We start from the raw sequence: 19,821 nt of genomic DNA on the forward strand, positions 1-19,821 counted from the left end.
AAAACGCAAAAGTTAGCGTGTCACAAAATTAAACTCCAGGTTACCCCAAACGCTAAGAAAAAGTCCTCAAGAAGCGAAGGGGCTCACAACTTCCTCCCCGCTCCTCCCTTTTCTGTCTTCTGCTCTCGCTCCAGACCCACGAGGAGCAGGCCGGTCTGCACAGGCAGGTTCGGAAACCGCTGCGCGGGCCCACAGGCAGCCCTGCTCGCTGACAGCGAGCCCCTGCGCCACCCAAGAGGAAGCTGCGGGGCTTGTTCGTGAGGGCAGGAAATCTGGACAGCCCGATTGCAGTCCCAGCCTGTGTCACTCCATCAGGGCTCAGGGGGGCATCCTGCCAGGTTCCATTCCAAGAATGGTGTCACTTCCACCAGGGACTAACAGTTGCTCCCGGGCAGCGTTCAGGCACCGAAAGGGCTGGCCAGAGGACACGGCCAGAGTGGGGTCACAGCACGCAGGCCCCGTGAGGGACCAAGCTTTTCTCGCCTTCAGGGGGCGAAGGGGCGCTACTACCACAGGTCGAGCAGACACAGCCCAGGAAGGGTTTCAAAACAATCCCTCTAGGTCCCATGTCTCTCCCAGGGGCACAAGGAAGCTGGGGTTCCTGTACATGTCTATCTCTCAAATGGAAGCTGTTCTGCTGAAAACAAAAGCAGCTTCCTTCCCCATGACCCAACCGATTTATAGCCAGCAAGTGTCTCCCGGTACTCAGAAAATACGCGATCGAACAGGAAATGAAAAAATATCCATTTCTTCCCAAAGGAAGGGGGAGGAATCACATCCCTATAGAGACAGGAAATCAGCTGACCAGAATCCCAGCCATGTCAGGGAAATGACTGTCCCCTTCTTCAACGCAGGAGTTATGAAAGCCGAGTTCTTCTCAGGCTTCAGTCACTACTGAGAGAACTTCCAAGCCAGGGCTGTTTTCTTACAGCTCTTTACTAGTTCAGATAGTTACCAGATAAAAGGGGAAAATGAAAGCCCCTTATGCCCTAATGCAGGGGTCCCCAACCTCTGGGACTCAGACCTGTCAGATCAGCAGCGGCCTAAGATTAGAAATAACGCACACAACAAATGTAACGTACTTGAATCATCCTAAAACCATCCCCCCACCCCTGGTTATGTGGAAAAATTGTCTTCCACAAAATTGGTACCTGGTGCCAAAAAGGCTAGGGATCACTGCCCTAATGCCAACCAAAAGCACAACTCCACAAACTTCCTCCTTTTTCCTCATGTAGGAAAGAGCCAAAAAGGAATGTTCGCACAATACTCAGAGAAACCACAAGGGACATTTTAGGTACAGGTGACCCCGATATTTAAAGTCTGCATCCACCCAATCTGAGGTTGTGGCTGAGTGTGGGACACAAACCAGAGAAGAGGCTGAGACTTCTTGTTTGCCAACAGCACCATTATTATAACAGCTTTATGTTTCCACAATGCTGCTTAGCAGGGTCTCAATGCCTTCTTTCCCACCCACAATCTAACCCTGACACCCCCCTTTTCCATTTGAGAGGGACAAGCATGTATCTTTAGTCCCTGCCACAAAGAAGGTCAGTGATTAGAAGCCTTATCCAAGGTCATTAGCTAGTCAGATGGAACTAACATTCAACTTTTAAATGCTTTCTCACATGAAGGAAGACTGCAAAACAACTGCTTCTCAAGTAATTCTTAGGCAACGAAAATTCCCTGTATCCTATCCACAAAAACTCCTTTATCTCGCTCTCTCCTATCTCCATTTTCTACTAATGTTTCCCAACTCAACATGCCAGGCATGTCTGCTGGCATGCAGTGCATTTAAAGCTTCTCTCCATTATTCAACCTAACATACATTTATAAACACTGACTTCAAGCTGGGCGCTGTGCTAAACTTTGAGGACTAAAAGATGGATGAGATGCTGTCTCAGTTCTCAGGATGCACAGTCTCATTGGACACAGAAAGACAAACATGTAACTGTTATTCAGAGGAATCAGTGACATCAAAAAGGAAGAATATATGCTTAGGATGCTTCAGTTCTCGCGCCACAGCATCTAGGGAGAACTGGTATGTCCAGTGAAAGGAAGCTTTCTCTCAAGGAACCTCTGAAAATATTTTTACTTTCCTCATTCCCGACTTGACACCTCCAAATGGTGCTCCCCCAAACGCCAAGGCTGCAAACTGGTATGGCATGTAAAAACAAGAACATTACCACAATGGGAGAGAATTCTTGAGTCAGCTCTCAGAGGAAGCCCTGCAGAACCGCACCCAGGAAACCACCTGAACAATGAAATGAGTGTACTAACTCTTCCCCACTGTCCATCACTCCCACAGCCAGAGAATGGGACACGCAGGAGACTTTACCCGAAGGGAGAGAAAGGAAACCCACACTACTCCTGTGGACAAAAACTCTCCCCACCGAAACAGTCACAGTTAACATCACAATGTTTGATGATTTAAAAGTCATTTAGAGGGGATATATGTATACATAAAGCTGATTCATTCTGTTGTACAGCAGAAACTGACACAACATTGTAAAGCAATTATAGTCTAAAAAAAAAAAAAAGTCATTTAGTATTGTTATCCCCTCCAGATTAGTCTGCAGCTAAATCAGTCCACAAACAGTAGCAAGACATCTAGCCTAAAACAATGTACTTTAAAAATGTGTTTTTAAAACCAAAGCCCCATCATTTTAAATGTATTAGGGTCTTAGCTATATTTATACTCTATACTCTGTTCAAAGCACCATTAATTTTCATCTTCTGAAAACGACAAACCACTGATGGAAATAAAATCAAGTCCGAGAGTGACCTTTTCCCTCTCAGGGCAGCTACCAAACCCTCAGCACAAGACTTTTTCTAGGTCCATATTACTCACAAAAAAAAGAAGAATGAAGTAACGCTTTCTATCAGCAAAACAATAGATTCTCCTATTAGGAGACCCCAACGTGCCTAAATCAAGTAATCAAAACATTCTGCCCTCTACATTACAGAAGGGTTTAAACTATCACACTTCAAGAAAATCAGAGATACCAAAGGAACATTTCATGAAAAGAGGAGCTCGATAAAGGACAGAAATGGTATGGACCTAACAGAAGCAGAAGATATTAAGAAGAGATGGCAAGAATACACAGAAGAACTGTACAAAAAAGATCTTCATGACCCAGATAATCACGATGGTGTGATCACTGACCTAGAGACAGACATCCTGGAATGTGAAATCAAGTGGGCCTTAGAAAGCATCACTACGAACAAAGCTAGTGGAGGTGATGGAATTTCAGTTGAGCTATTCCAAATCCTGAAAGATGATGCTGTGAAAGTGCTGCACTCAATATGCCAGCAAATTTGGAGAACTCAGCAGTGGCCACAGGACTGGAAAAGGTCAGTTTTCATTCCAATCCCAAAGAAAGGCAATGCCAAAGAATGCTCAAACTACCGCACAACTGCACTCATCTCACACGCTAGTAAAGTAATGCTCAAAATTCTCCAAGCCAGGCTTCAGCAATATGTGAACCGTGAACTTCCAGATGTTCAAGCTGGTTTTAGAAAAGGCAGAGGAACCAGAGATCAAATTGCCAACATCCGCTGGATCATGGAAAAAGCAAGAGAGTTCCAGAAAACTATCTATTTCTGCTTTATTGACTATACCAAAGCCTTTGACTGTGTGGATCACAAGAAACTGTGGAAAATTCTGAAAGAGATAGGAATACCAGACCACCTGATCTGCCTCTTGAGAAATTTGTATTCAGGTCAGGAAGCAACAGTTAGAACTGGACATGGAACAACAGGCTGGTTCCAAATAGGAAAAGGAGTACGTCAAGGCTGTATATTGTCACCCTGCTTATTTAACTTCTATGCAGAGTACATCATGAGAAACGCTGGACTGGAAGAAACACAAGCTGGAATCAAGACTGCCGGGAGAAATATCAATAACCTCAGATATGCAGATGACACCACCCTTATGGCAGAAAGTGAAGAGGAACTAAAAAGTCTCTTGATGAAAGTGAAAGTGGAAAAAGCCAAAAAGTTGGCTTAAAGCTCAACATTTAGAAAACGAATATCATGGCATCCGGTCCCACCACTTCATGGGAAATAGATGGGTTTGGAAACAGTGTCAGACTTTATTTTTCTGGGCTCCAAAATCACTGCAGATGGTGACTGCAGCCATGAAATTAAAAGACGCTTACTCCTTGGAAGGAAAGTTATGACCAACCTAGATAGCATATTCAAAAGCAGAGACATTACTTTGCCAACAAAGGTCCGTCTAGTCAAGGCTATGGTTTTTCCTGTGGTCACGTATGGATGTGAGAGTTGGACTGTGAAGAAGGCTGAGTGCCGAAGAATTGATGCTTTTGAACTGTGGTGTTGGAGAAGACTCTTGAGAGTCCCTTGGACTGCAAGGAGATCCAACCAGTCCATTCTGAAGGAGATCAGCCCTGGGATTTCTTTGGAAGGAATGATGCTAAAGCTGAAACTCCAGTACTTTGGCCACCTCATGCGAAGAGTTGACTCATTGGAAAAGACTCTGATGCTGGGAGGGATTGGGGGCAGGAGGAGAAGGGGACGACAGAGGATGAGATGGCTGGATGGCATCACTGACTCGATGGACTGAGTCTGAGTGAACTCCGGGAGTTGGTGATGGACAGGGAGGCCTGGTGTGCTGCGATTCATGGGGTCGCAAAGAGTCAGACACGACTGATCCGATCTGATCTGATTTCCTTTCCTCTACCTTCCTATCCTTTGGGGAGGCCAGAGGAGTGGAGACTAGACGGATCACATTCGAGGCCTGGGCACCTAGCAGCAGTGTCCACTGCATATGTGGGCCTCAGAGATGAGTCTGATGACCAATCTAGTGTGTGTGTGCTAGGAGGGCATCTGTGAAGGAAGGAAGAAAGATGGGCAAAAAAGGAAGTAGTAGGGGTAGAAATAAAAGGTTTCCTACTACTCTAGTAGAAATCCCTACAAGAAGACTCAAGCATATCCTGGCAACCGCTCAGGTCTACGGCTGGGAAAGCAAATGAAAGGTACATCCCCACCCCTGAGACCACTCTGGCTATCCTGCACCTCCCTTGGATTTCCTAATTCTAAACTAAGCCTTTTCCCCAGACTCATTCTAATGAGAAAGCAAGTAGCTGCATGGTACAGGTTTATGGCAAAGAAAATGAATGGCAATTAATAACTGGTTTGTACCAGAGAAGCTGGTTTACTTGATCCGCCTCCTGGTTCCAAGGAGTTTCTCTCTGCATTACGCCATCCTTCTAGTTATGTGTTTAATAAAGTCATACCCTCATATCTAATAATGTAGCAACCTCCCTTCCATCCCCTTATCAGCCCTCCTCCTACACTTACTATCTTTTCCCCAACCTGGAATCTGAATCCCATTCATTAGAGGAGGAAGCATAACCTGCTGTGCAAGTGTTTCGTCTGCTGACACTCCTCAGTAGCACACGCCCCTCGTGATAGGCAGCCAAGATGATGTCATCAGTTGAATGCTCCCTGGGGTTCCGGCTTTGAACACCTGATCTTTAACAGAGTGTGAAGTACTAAGAAAATCCAATCACACTGACATTTGATGAATACCTGCTGAATGCAGGGCACTGAGCCAGACAAAATGACAGAAGGAAGAATCATAATCTGTGAGCTCCAGAAGCACAATCTAATTGGGCAAATCCATGGGAAGCTAAATACCAAAAGATAAAATACAAGTGATGACATACAGCATGACATGGTCAACTGGCCAATGAGTGATAGAAATTAATGCTATGAGTTCAGAAGGCGACCGAGTTAGCACAGGTCAGTGTGGTTTCCAAAGGGGTACTGGGAAAAGGGAGCACTCAAGCTGGGCTCTCAGGTAGGATTTCAAGAGATGGGGACAGCCCTGACAGAAAAGGGGACGGCGCTAGCAGAGGCACAAGTCCTAAATACCAAACGAAGCCCCAGAGTAAGCCGGACAGATGGCAACAAAAATAAAGAGGCAATACAAACAAAGAGGCTGTATTACCCAGCAGGCCACACTACAGACTATCAGTACAGGGACTTTTTCAAGCAAAAGGAAAATTATCCCAAATGGAAGACTGGACATGCTAGGAGAAAGGAAAAGCAACTTTTAAAAAATGATAAATATTTGGTAAATCCAGATGAATATTGTCTTGGGACTTCGCTGGCAGTTCAGGAGTTAAGACTTTGCCTTCCAATGCAAGGGGTGTGGGTTCAATCCCTGGTCAGGGAGGTACAATCCCATGTGCCTGGCACCCAAAACAACGAAACATAAAACAGAAGCAACACTGTAACAAATTCAATAAAGACTTTAAAAATGATCCACATAAATACATGAATATTGTCTACACAAAGCAAAAATCATAATGGGTTTTTATTTACTCAATAAACACAACAAAAATACACTAAAACATTTGCATTAAAAATAAACGCTATGATAAAAATAAGTAATATATGTGTGCATCGAATATTAAAGCAGAGAAAAGAGAGTGGCTAATTCACTCACTCAAAAGAACTCAAAAAGTCATCAATAAGAACATAAGATTGGGAATGAGTAAGGAAGGGTAAGTTTTTCAAAAGAATAGATTTAGGAGGACTCTGCAGACAGACGCAAAAATGCGAGCCAGACAAATGAACTAGAAATGATTTGGAGTGTGAGTAAACGACATGCAGAGGTGCCTGAGTAGAGCAAAGGATGACAGCAAAGGGTCTAAAACAAGAGTCACAGCACAGAGCCAAAATGAGGAGAGACTGTGTCTTCTACTAAGAAATTTTGGCCTTATGCTAAACTGACTTAGAATCTACAGCCTCTCTCTCCTACAAAGCCCTTGCCAATGAAAGACTGCTTTCTAGAGGGCACAGAGGTAAATGTCACCTTTAGTAAATAAATAAAATAGATTAGGCTTTGAGACAAGACGAGATATGACCCACATGAAGAAGTAAAGGAGGAAGAGGGGCAGTTCCAAAGTAAGTTTGCTTTTTTAATTTTTTGGATTAGTCGCTAAGTCGTGTCCTACTCTTTTGCCACCCCATGGACTGTAACCCACCAGGCTCCTTTGTGCATGGGATTTCCCAGGCAAGAATACTGGAGTGGGTTGCCATTTCCTTCTCCCAGGGATCTTCCCCACCCAGGGATCAAATTTACAACTCCTGCATTGGTAGGCAGATCCTTTACCACTGAGCCACCACAGAAGCCCAGAGTAAGCCTGGCAATAAAAGAGAATGAAATCATGTCATTGTGGCAACATGGACTAACCTAGAGATTATCATTCTAAGTGAAGTCAGAAAGAGAAAGACAAATACCATACAATATTACCTAAATGCGGAATCTAGAATACGATACAAATAAACTTATTTACTAAACAGGAGCAGACTCACAGACATAGAATACAAACTTACGGTTACCAAAGGGGAAAGCAGAGTGGGAGAGGGATAAATGAGGAGTCTGTGATTAGCAGATACCAACTGGGTGTGTGCTTAGTTGCTCAGCTGTGTCCAACTCTTTGCGACCCCATGGCCTGTAGCCCGCTAGGCTCCTCTGCCCATGGGATTCTCCAGGCAAGAACGCTAGAGTGGGTTGCCATGCCCTCCTCCAGGGGATCTTCCCAACCCAGGGATCAAACCTGGGTTTCCCACATTGCAGGCAGATTTTTTACCATCTGAGCCACCAGGGAAGCCCAGATACAAACTACCATACATAAAACAGGTAAACAACAAGGTCCTATTCTGTAGCACAGGGAACTACATTCAATATCCTACAACAGACCATAATGGAAAACAATATAAAAAAGAATAGACATGTATGTATATATATAAATAACTAAATCACTTGTATACCAGAAATTAACACAACACTATAACTCAACTATCCTTCAATTAAAAAAACAAACAAACAAACAAACAGTAAACCTGGCAAGGAAAAAGCAGAAAGAATACAAACTAAACTTAAAAGACCCTTTACCCTGACCAGTGAGACTGGAGAGAGAAAGACTTGAAAACATTCACCTTTTAATTTGTAGTGCTTAAGTTTACAATAAGCATGTATAATTTTGTAATCATAATGAGAGTTAGATAAGCATAGGAAGCCTGTGTGTTTTCCTCTTCAGTTCCAGATCAGTATTTTTTGTTTTAAAGTAACTCACAATGTCCCACACCTGACTAGGGCCCCTTGGCAAGACTGAAACCGCTAAGTAAGAAGTGCCAACTGAGGTCACAAGTCACACTCGCTTCCCCACTCACGAACAATAAGAACTCTAAAAAATGCGTAAAAGGTCACTTTCCTGGCCCTTCAGTCACTGTACTGTCAGAAGTAGGAGTTTTTAGAAAAGAGGAGGCTCGGGCCAAGCAGTTCTATTCAAGGAAATGAAGGGAAAGTATAATGTGGTGGTTAAGAGCAGGAGTTCTGTTGCCCCACAGAGTTATATTTCTAGATGTGACCTTGGGCAAGTTATTTCACTGGCTTGAATTTCATTTTCCTCCTCTGTGGTGGTGGTTTAGTCTGTATGCCATGTCCAACTCCTGCGACCCCATGGACTGTAGCCTGCCAGGCTCCTCTGTCCATGGGATTCTCCAGACAAGAATACTGAAATGGGCTGCCATTTCCTTCTCCAGGGGATCTTCCCAACCCAGGAATCAAACCTGGGTCTCCTGCATTGCAGGCAGATTCTTTACCAACTGAGCTACAAGTGCCTACACTCTCTCCTCTGTAAAATGGTAATAATGATATCTATTTTATGAGGTTGTTATGAGAATTAAATGGGCTAGTGTATATAAAGTGCTTAACACAGTCCCTGGCACATGGTAAAAATTCAACTAATGGGAGCTATTATTATTAATCCATTCAGTTCATTAAAAAAAAAAAAATATATCCTACAATGCTATGTACCAGATCCATTTCCCCTCTCTTTCCTAAATGATGCCAAAAGCAAGATGTAGAATTAGCAGGACAGGGGGTGACCCTGGGTTCTTCCTGGGTCCCTACCAAAAGAATCGTAGTGAAGAGAGGGAAGATGGTGGAAAGATGGTGAAAGACTCAACATGGCTGACTTTCAAGATAGAGGAAGAGGCTGGGAGCCACAGGGAGCAGGTGGCCCTCAGAAGCCGGGGAAAAAACTTTTAAGGCTGAAAATCACTGCTCTGCTCGCATGAAAACTTCCTATTGACTTTGAGAGGTAAAGGAGGATTTCAAACCATTATCTGGCACAAAGATGGGCAGTAACCAAACAGCATGGGAGACTCCTCAGTCAGAACCCGTTCCGGTACCTGCAGACAAACATCAACTCTGCATGATCAGGTGACTCTGAAACTCTTTCCAACTGATATATACACATTACCATATATAAAATAGCTAGCTAGTGGGAACCTTCTATAAAGCACAGGAAGCTCAGCTCAGTGCTCTGTGATGAATTAGGTGGACCGGGGTGGAGGGAGGTCCCAGAGGGAGGAGATGTGTATGTATGCACATTTATAAAGTTTAAAAAAAAAATGTTAGTAATAAATTCTCAGAGACAAGCAGAAGTTAATTTCATACATTCTTCTCTCCAGGTTAGAAGTAGCTAAACAAACTGTTGTTTGAATTGTGTCCCCCAAAAGATGTTTAAGTCCTAACTCACAGCACCTGTGAATGTGACTTTATTCAGAAACACGGGCTTTACAAATGATTAAATTAAGATGAGATCCTCAGGGTGAACTCTAACCCAATATAAGACTGGTTTTCTTATAAAAAGACAGACACATACGAATGGTGTAAAAGCACAGAGAGACAAGCCACCTGCAAGCCAAGGAATGCCTGAGGCTGCTAGAAGCTGGGCAAAAGGCCTGGAAGCTTCTCCCTCACAGGCCTCCGAAGCAGTCAATCCTGCGGACACACCCTGATTTCCGATATCTAGCTTCCAGAACTGTAAGACAGTAAATTTCTGTTGTTTAACACATTATTGACTGGGGAATTTTTGCAGAAAACTAATGCCGGTGGCCAGCAATTTGTTATGTAAGTGAATACTAAAACATCTCTGGCCAATAATGTTTGGGTAACAAAGGATGTATTAATACATCTCTGGTCAATAATGCGTTAAGCCATTCAGTTTGTGGTACTTAGCTATGGCAGCCCCGGGAAAGCAGTACACCATTTTTTTTAATTGGCATTTATCCTACTTTAATGGGGCTTCCCTGGTGGCTCAGTGGTAAAGAATCCACCTGCCAATGCAGGAGATATGGGTTAGATCCCTGGGTGGGGAAGATCCCCCGGAGAAGGAAATGGCAGCTCACTCTAGTATTCTTGCCTAGGAAATACCATGGACAGAGGAGCCTGGTGGGCTACGGTCCATGGGGTCGCAAGAGAGTCAGACATGACTTAGTGACTAAACAACTGCTGATAAACTACATATTTTTTAAGCAAATTTTAATTTAAAATCAAAGGTGGATTACTTAAAAATGACAGGACCTGGCTATTTATACACTTTTTTCCCCCAACAATGAAAATACCACTATGGGAAAAAGACACTAGGCCCAATATAGATTCTTACTCCTTTTGAACCTAGTGATCCAGGACTAGGTTTTGAATCTGCTTCCTTAACCATCCCCGGATGTAAAGAAAGAAGGAAAGCAAACCCTTGCACATTATCCACTGTGTGCCTCATGGATATTTGGTGCTAATACACATTATCTTATTCAAATTTCATAAATCCCTGCATGGTATGAACTATCTCCCCATTACTAGTGAGGAAATAAATGTTTAGAAAGGTTAAGGAAGTTACCCAACATCATACAGCCAGAAAGTGGCTGAGCCAAGATTCCAACCCCTTGTTTTTAACTAAACCAACCTGCTTCAGCAAGTACTTTTGAACCAATTAACAATCTTTTATTAATTTCAAGCACTGTATGTTGAGTGAATTAATAAAGAGACTTTATAAATCCCATCTATTTCTCCCATTTTTACATAAGGAAACTGGCCCAAAGAAGTAAATTGACTTGACCAGAATCACAAATTAGTTAGTATCAGAATTAGGTACCCAACCCGTCTCCTGATTTCCATTACATCCCATAAATTTGAGGACAACAGCAATACATGAAAACAGAGAGCACGGATGCTAGAAACTGACTGCTGCTGCTGCTGCTAAGTCGCTTCAGTCGTGTCCGACTCTGTGCGACCCCAGAGACGGCAGCCCACCAGGCTTTCCCGTCCCTAGGATTCTCCAGGCAAGAACACTGGAGTGGGTTGCCATTTCCTTCTCCAATGCATGAAAGTGAAAAGTGAAAGGGAAGTCGCTCAGTCGTGTCCGATTCTAGCAACCCCATGGACTGCAGCCCACCAGGCTCCTCTGTCCATGGGATTTTCTAGGCAAAAGTACTGGAGTGGGGTGCCACCTCAGTTCAAACCTTGGCTCTGCAATTTACCACCTGTGTGATTTGGGCAAGTCACTTTACCTCTCTGTTTGGTTTCCTTACCTGAAAATGGAGATCCTGTCTTACATCACTACTCTAAGGACTGAATGAATAAAGACACACATAAATTTTTGTGCCTGGAATATTAATACATGTTATATTTGTTAACTGCTTCTGCTCCAACTATTATTAAATAATGCTAAGTAAAACATCAAAGAGGATACATATACTGACTGTAGTTTTATTAAACTGCAGACAAATGCACTCATTGAGAGATAGAGAGGGAAACGAGAAATAGGCTCTTTGTTCCTGTAAATTTGCCTAATTCAGTTATTAGCAATAACATTTATTTTTTACTCTGTACCAGGCTCAGTATTTGATATGTTACAGACAATACTAAATTTCATTAAATCTAAGACACCATCAACTGCAGAAAGAATCAGTATTTCATTTACTCTCCCCAGCAGCCCATTGAAGTAGAGAGTTCCCTTATTCTGCAGATAAGAAGCTGAGACATAGAGAGGTTAAAGAATTCATCCAAGGTCACACAGCTATTCAATGGCCAAACCAGGTCTCAATCCCAGATCTATCAGACTCCAAAATCCCTTACACTGAACTGCTTTATTACCAACTTGGTGCTGTTCAAATTTTTCATGGAATCACCTGGGAATCTCGCTAAAATAAAAACTGATTTATAGGTGGGGGTGGAGCCTAACACTGTGCATTTCTAACCAGCTCCCAGGTGCTGTGGATGCTGCTAGCCCTGGATCACCAAGTCTCTAACTATTCTGCTTCCATTACAATTCTTCCTCCTCCTGGGTCTCCATTCCCAGCTGGGCAATCAGCTAATGAAAAGGACTTTAACTCCCAAAAGACAGAGGAACCTCCTAATTAAGTCTTTGTTTCTCTGCCACCTTCCCTGCTCCTTCCTCTCCCCTCCTGGGCCCCACTCTCTTTTCTAAGGCAGGCTACACAAAGCTACGGAGAGGAAGCTAATAGGGAGTTCAAAATGAATGGCTGGGGAACCTAAGGGGATTTCTAACAAAAACAATGTTACCCTTATGCTTGGATGATCTGGGGTGACAAGGTACCACCTCAAAGTCCACATGTGACTCTGAAAGGTGAGTGAAAGCTCCTGGAGTAAATTGGAAACTAAGGATTATTTACTCCCATCATTTCTCCAAAGATAATGGGTGTGACCTCTCCCCACCCCCACTCTCAGTTTAGGTCTCTGAGCAACACAGGTAATTACGGTCTGCCTACTTACTACAGAAACAGCTAGCTTCAATCAGGTGCAGTCCTCTCTCCTGCTCTACCTGGCCTACATTTTTTAGGTACTGTCTTTGTTTGTGCTCTTTGTGCTTATGAACACTACCAAACACATTCAGAAGTGCCGCACTGGCCTGAGCCTTTCGATAGTGGTCCTGGGTGCCTAGGTTAGAAAACAAGTCCGAAATTCAGTTCTGTGTGATGTAATTGAATGGCGGGCTAGCATTGCCCAGAGCATGGGATTGTTTTTTGACTCAAGAGCTCCACAGACCCCTCTCTGTCACCACGATCCCTCCCTCTATTCCATGGGGTTGGCTTATGGAAAACAATTCTGAATACTCATTGGAAGGACTGATGCTGAAGTTGAAACTCCAGTACTTTGGCACCTGATGTGAAGAAATGACTCACTGGAAAAGACCCTGATGCTGGGAAAGATTGAAAGCAGGAGGAGAAAGGGATGACAGGATGAGATGGTTGGATGGTATCACCGTCTGGATGGACATGAGTTTGAGCAAGCTCCAGGAGTTGGTTGATGGACAGGGAAGCCTGGAGTGCTGCAGGCCATGGGATTGCAGAGTCAGACGTGACTGAGCGACTGAACTGAACTAAACTGAAACAATCCTGAATATTCAATGGAAAGACTGATGCTGAAGCTCCAGTACTTTGGCCACTTGATGTACAGAGCCAATTCACTGGAAAAGACCCTGATGCTATGAAAGATTGAGGGCAGAAGGAGAAGGGGGTGGCAGAGAATGAGATGGGTAAATACCATCACCAATTCACTGGACATGAATCTGAGCAAACTCTGGGAGATGGCGAAGGACTGGGGAACCTGGTGTGCTGTAGTCCATGGGGTCCCAAAGAGTCAGCACAGCATAAGGACTGAACAACAGCAATAAACAGTACTGCAACTCTATTTGAGCAAATCAAATCAGACCATTTTCAAGAGCAGTCTGACTTGAAAATCTTAAGTTGCTTTAAAGCAACTTAGACTACAAAATCAGAATTTAAGGTAAGAGGGCCTCCTGCCCAGTGGAGTTCACCAGGCCTGAGTACAAAAACCTAGTTCAGCTGCTTACCAGCATGTGACCCTCAGGGAACTTACTCAGGTTCCTTAAGCTTTGGCCTCCTCATCTGCAATATCCACCAATATCACTGGACTGTCACAGGATGCTACTTGTGACGATTAAATGAGATAAAGCACCTAGCATTCAGGGTTTAATATGTATTAGTTTCCTCTCCCCACCCCTGCTCACAGGGATACACAGTCAAGCCGATAATGTGCATCTGTTCCAAATCACATAAAGGAACTGTGTTTAGGCGTGGTTTCATTAAAAAAAAAGAAAGAAAGAAAAATCGCCACTCGCCTGGTGAGATCTGGCTCTGGCACCAGTTAGTTACATGACCTTGGACAAGTTACTAACACTTTTCCATTCCTCATTTCATTTCCTTCCGAGAAACAAGAGTGAGCTCAACTGATCATTTCCAGTTCATTCATTTGACAAATATTTATTGAGTACCTTACTCAATGGTAAAGAACCCGCCTGCCAACACAGGAGATGCAGGCTCGATCCCTGGGTCAGGAAGATCCCCTGGAGAAGCAAAATGGCAACCTACTCCAGTATTCTTGCCTGGAGAATCCCATGGACAGAGGAGCCTGGCGGGGGTCCTAGGGGTTGCAAAGAGTTGGACACAACTAACTGACTAAACAACAGCGTACACCAGACACTCTTCTGGGCACTAGGAATACAAGAGTTAATAAATGAAAACATGCAGGAACTTCCGCTCTGCCTTTAGACAAATACATAAACAAGAGGAAGCCGCTAATAACAGCAACAAATATCTTCTGCCTTTATTAGCTCCTTTAAAATTGCCCACACTTACCAGTTTAATATCTGATACGCCCTCTATCCAAGGACAATATATTAAATGGATTTTTGGAGCAGGGAGTTGGGATACGAGATTGCTCCATCCACTCCTAGCTCTGACCTGATACTGCAGTACCTCCAAGAACGGTGCACCCCCTCACGGGGAAAAAAGTGGTGCAGAAAAGTGGATTTTAGTTGGTCTGCCATGGAGAACTAGGACTTTGGCCTTTGGTCTTTCTGACTCTTGCTTTTCACTACAGCTTGTGTGTAACTGCACAGGCACCCTCTGAGAAACACGTAGGGATGGTTTTTCAGAGCTTTTTTTTCTTTTACCACCCGAAACAGAGACAAAAAAAAAAACGTCAACACTAACATACCACCCGATGTGAACAGTTTTACAGTTTTGGGAAGTTTTTTCAGGTAGGAGTTTGAAGTAAGAGCAAAGTCGGAGTAAAGAGCAATCACAGCAGTACTGGTAAGAGATAAGGCTCTGAACTCATATATTAGCGGTGGCACTGGAGGAGATGAGCGGTGGAGAGTCACAGGAGACAGAATCCATGGGACTTGTTGAAAGCCTGGTCGCCTGGGCAGGATGCAGGAGAGGGAGGAGACCTGCATGAAGCCAGATTCCTGGCTTGGACACCTGGATGGGTGAGGAAGACATTCAGCTGAGCAGGGGACCCAGGAAGTGAAGTAGGTCTGGGAGCAGGGAGGGGGACAATGATGCCCATTTGGACATATCAAGTTTGAGATGTCTGTGGGACAATCGTATGGAAAAACCCATTGCAGGTACTGTAAGTTGTTGGAAGAACAAAGAAATATAACCACTACCAATATTTGCAAAGTGGTTCACTTTTTTCAAGTATTGATACATCACATCCATCTCATTTGACACAACCTACACCCTGAACAAGATCATAATTAGGTTGAGAAGTTCAAACAAATACATACAAAAAGTTAACTAACAACAACAACAACAACAAAACGTAAGAAATGCTACAAGGCAGTTTTGGTTTATGATGAGTTGCAAGAAAAACACTTGTTATACTTAAACCACTAATCAAATCCTCACTCAACTTTCTAATCTCTGGAGCTTTTATTTCTTCAACTTTCCATATTATCACAAGCCTATCTGCTGAAGGCATTACACATCTTTACAAGCCCGAAAGTGAGATGTGATCAAGAGGAGGAGGCGGGAGAGGAAAGAAGGCAGAGACTGTGGCTCTGCTTTTAGACAAAGACAGAGGGAAGCCGCCAACAGCAGCAACAGGGACGGCAGGCTGCCTCTCCCCCAGGGCAGTGCCCCCATGCCCACCCAGACTTACTAACAGACCGCCTGTGCCCACAGCTACAGCGGCTACTGCCTCTTATCCCTTCTCAATGGCATGTTCATGCCAGGGCCTCCACTGCCTCACCCCAGGAGCCGCCCACAGGATGATGCAAGAGAGGAGGCCTGCGAGATGGGAATCTAATGCTCCCTCTAAAGCTTTCCCTCCCACAGGCAGGTGGAGGGAAATTCCAGCCCCTCACAGACACCCATTCTTCTAATAAAGGCAGCACTACATGAAGAGTGTTATGATACTAATTAAAAATGACAACAATAAAAACAATGAATCAGTCCTCTGGGAGAGGTGAGGATCTCAAAGCACCCCGCCTAAACTAGTCTGGTCCGCTCTCCTTTTGGGAAACTAACCAACAGAGGCTGGGATGGGTCCTACATTCCGATGCCCAGAGGTGCCCCAGACCAGGCCAGACCAGTTTCTTTCCAATCCAACAGCAACCCCATGGCTCATTTCTAGTGTCTGCAGAAGGTCAGGGATGAATTTCCTCATGTTACAATTGTACAGGGAACCCAAGTGTTCCAGATGGTCTCCTGCCTACCACTCCAGCCACAGGCCACAGAGAGCAGGGGGCGCAGTTAGGATCCTGACCTGGCTGTATGGAGAGGGAACATGGAAATAAGGTTCTGCACGACTGGAAAGGGCACTGAGAGAAACGGCCTGACACCAAAGGGCCACAGACAGCCGCTCCCTGTCACTCTGCTTGGAACAGAAGATAAGCTTGACTCTGTCAAACCCCTTTCCCTCTGGACTAGGTCTCTTTTTAGGGAGAATTTCTATTGGGAAAATGATAGCTAAAAAAGGAGTAACCATCTATTATGTGTTCAACTGCTTATCCTTTCTTTATTGTCTGTCATTTGTAACATCCACTGTATACTTCCATTCCTGGGGGGCAGATAGAGGGTTTATGAACTCCACTTATTCAGTGGTAGATACTGTGCTACATTCACAGAGGCTCCTAACAGAGGCATTTTTTGGCTGATGGTGATGACAAGGCTAGCAGAGGGTGATCATACATGTAAAGCAGCATCCCCTGGAGTGATCCACCGCGTTTTGTGAAAGGAGAGGCAAGGAACAAACAAGCGTGCACACACACACCTCCTGCAGGACTCAGAAACTGTACTGGATCAGCCAAACCAGGGACTGAAATGAGATCAAAGATTCTCCAAATTAGTGGAGACACACCTTCCACTCCCAGGGATGACTCACATCAAGTTTACCCAATATAGAGTCCAAATTTACAAAACGAAGAACAGAAAACAAGTCACACTGTGGAGAACATACCAGTTAACAACTACATCAGAGAACATCACAGGGGGAAGACCTAAGTCAATTCTGAAGGGGACCTAATACACCAGGAAATACCCTCTACACTAAAGGTAAAAAACCCAAGCAAGCAGAGGACAAAGGGAAGGGTAACTAATACTCTTTGTAGATATAAAGGTCAGATAAACTCTGAAGGACACTATCATGATTTGAAAAATTGTGATTATATTGACCTTCCCTGGTGATTATATATTAACCTTCCCTGGTGGCTCAGATGTATAGAGTCTGCCTGCAATGCAGGAGATGCGGGTTTGATCCCTGTGTTGGAAAGATCTCCTGGAGAAGGAAATGGCAAACCCACTCCAATATTCTTGCCCGGAAAATCCTACGGACAGAACAGCCTGGCAGGCTACAGTCCATGTGGTGACAAAGAGTCAGACATGACTGAGCGACTTCACTTTGACTATACTGAACCTGCTAAGGTAAGGCAGGGGAGGTTCTGAGTCATGAGAACAAATCCATCACGTCCGCTGCCTGCCTGCCAAAATCAACAAAAAGGAGGCTGCGTCCTCCACAATAGCCACTCTGTTTAGTCTTGCAAAGAACCCGGACTTCACAAGCCTGGTCCAAACAGAATAGGAAATACTAATCCTGCAGTCTTCATAGAAAGCACCAATGTTCCTGAGCTCAACTGCCCTGGGGAGAGTAAGCGAGGCTAGCTCATGAGGACTCCCACAACAGACAGTGAGACGAGTATTAAAGACCACAGGGGAGAAAAGCCTCCCTCTTTGTCAAGAGTCAAGATGCTCCTAACTGCAAAAGTCAGATTAAGTCAACAAATAGAGAAAAAATCAATTCCTGCCCTGTACTTTACTAAATGATAGAAAAGAATATACAAGTTACATGAGGTTCTGAAAGACTTTAAAATTTTCCTAGGGGCACAAAATAAAAGTCAGAAAATAATATAAACAATCAATAACCAAGCAGATGTTACGTTTTCTTAGAAAGACCCCTGATTCTGTGCATATGTGCTTAGTCACTCAGTTGTCTCCAAGCCTTTGCAACCCCATAGACTGTAGTCTGCCAGGCTCCTCTGTCCATGGGATTCTCCAGGCAAGAATATTGGAGTGGGTCGCCATGCCCTCCTACAGGGGATTTTTCCTACCCAGGGACAGAACCCAGGTCTCCCACATTGCAAGCAGATTCTTTACCATCTGAGCCACCAGGGAAGCCCAAGAATACTGGAGTGGGTAACCTATCCCTTCTCCAGGGGATCTTCCCAAACTAGGAATCGAACCAGGGTCTCCTGCATTGCAAGTGGATTCTTTACCAGCTGAGCTACCAAGGAAGCCCCCCACCCCACCCAACCCCCGTTCTGTAAAGACCCTTTATTCTTCCATCAAACCTACACTGGAAAACTTGGATCCCAGATCAATCCACCTGTCTGCTCTCTCAGTGTCTAGACTCAGGTTGTTGAGTGCTTCTGGAGTTAGAGGGAGAGAATGAACACATCTGGGCAAGCATGCGCACACACACACACAGACGCACAACCCCTACTCTCAGCAGACAACTTCACCCCCTACTTCCAGAGAGAATAGAATCCATCAGGAGAAATTCCCTAGCCTCTAATCAACCAGCTCGGCCACCTGCATTCTTGCCTTCCTCCATCTTTCTCATCAGACACATTCCTCTTCGGACTCTGGATCTCATGCTTTCATCAATTATTCTCTTCCTCCCTTGAATTTTATTCTTTCCTCTGCTGACTCTTCCCAAACAGTACTTAAACTTAATTCCATGTTAATGTTTAATTCTGTGTTACAGTTAACAAGCAAAATGCCCTCCACCCCTACATCCCCCTCTAACTAGTCTGGGCCTTCCTCCTCTCTGCTTCATCCAAGTCCAGGTTTCCAAACCTACTTCTCATTCACTCCCCAACCCACTGCTTTCTGGACTATACTTTCCATACTGAAAATGCTCCAGGACAAGGTGACCTTTCTAACAGAGGAGAAAGTCTTGCTTGACCTCTAAATAATCTGACACGATGTGACACAACTTCCTTCTTGAACTCAGGTCTCCCCTCTTCGTCCTACATCTCTGGGCGCTCACTTTCGGTGGACAATTTCCTTCACGGGATCCTCTTCCTCTGGTCCCCAAGCCACCCTCTCCTTGGAGTTCCCCAAGGTTTTGTCTCTCAGTGTACACGCACTCGCTCAGCAACCTCCTGGTCCATCCACTCCTATCTAGAGCCCTCCTGAGCTCCACATCCTATAGGTGCCCTCCGGCAGGGCACCTCTACCGGCGCCCCTCAGAAACCCCAACTTCAACACAACCAAAGCGGAACTCAGTACCATCCCCTGCGCCAGCACTGCCACCAGTCCCCACAAATAGCCTTCCTCCCCTTAGATCCCGATTTTAGTTAATGACACCACCCACCCACACAGAAGCCTGCAAGTCATCCTAGGTTCTCCCCTCTCACACCACATCCAGTTAGTCAACAAAACCCATGGATTTTACCCCTTAACATTTCTTGATTTGTCCACTTCACATTGCTATGTCCACACCTTAGTTTAAACTCTAATCACTCGTAAATCACTCTAACAGCCGCCTAACTGGTCTGTCATTAGCCTTGCCCCTCTCCAGTCCTCTGTCACAACCCTGCTACAGCAGGGGTATTTCTAAAGTGTAAATCCAATCCTAGTCTTCCTTGCCTAAGATCCTTCAATGGCTCCCCA

At 44.5% G+C, this 19,821-nt stretch overlaps 1 protein-coding gene and 1 non-coding gene across 5 annotated transcripts in view; one reads left to right on the forward strand and one right to left on the reverse strand.

Moving 5' to 3' along the window:
• Window positions 1-19,821, reverse strand: part of MACF1 (microtubule-actin crosslinking factor 1) — a 340,530-nt gene that overhangs the window by 293,817 nt on the left and 26,892 nt on the right. The window lies entirely within an intron of this gene.
• On the forward strand, window positions 14,455-14,641 carry LOC113890651. Its single transcript, XR_003510602.1, has one exon. It is a non-coding gene; the product is annotated as a U2 spliceosomal RNA (small nuclear RNA).

The sequence above is a fragment of the Bos indicus x Bos taurus genome, chromosome 3 (genome assembly GCF_003369695.1).
Source record: "Bos indicus x Bos taurus breed Angus x Brahman F1 hybrid chromosome 3, Bos_hybrid_MaternalHap_v2.0, whole genome shotgun sequence".
In the NCBI taxonomy this organism is placed as follows: domain Eukaryota; kingdom Metazoa; phylum Chordata; class Mammalia; order Artiodactyla; family Bovidae; genus Bos; species Bos indicus x Bos taurus.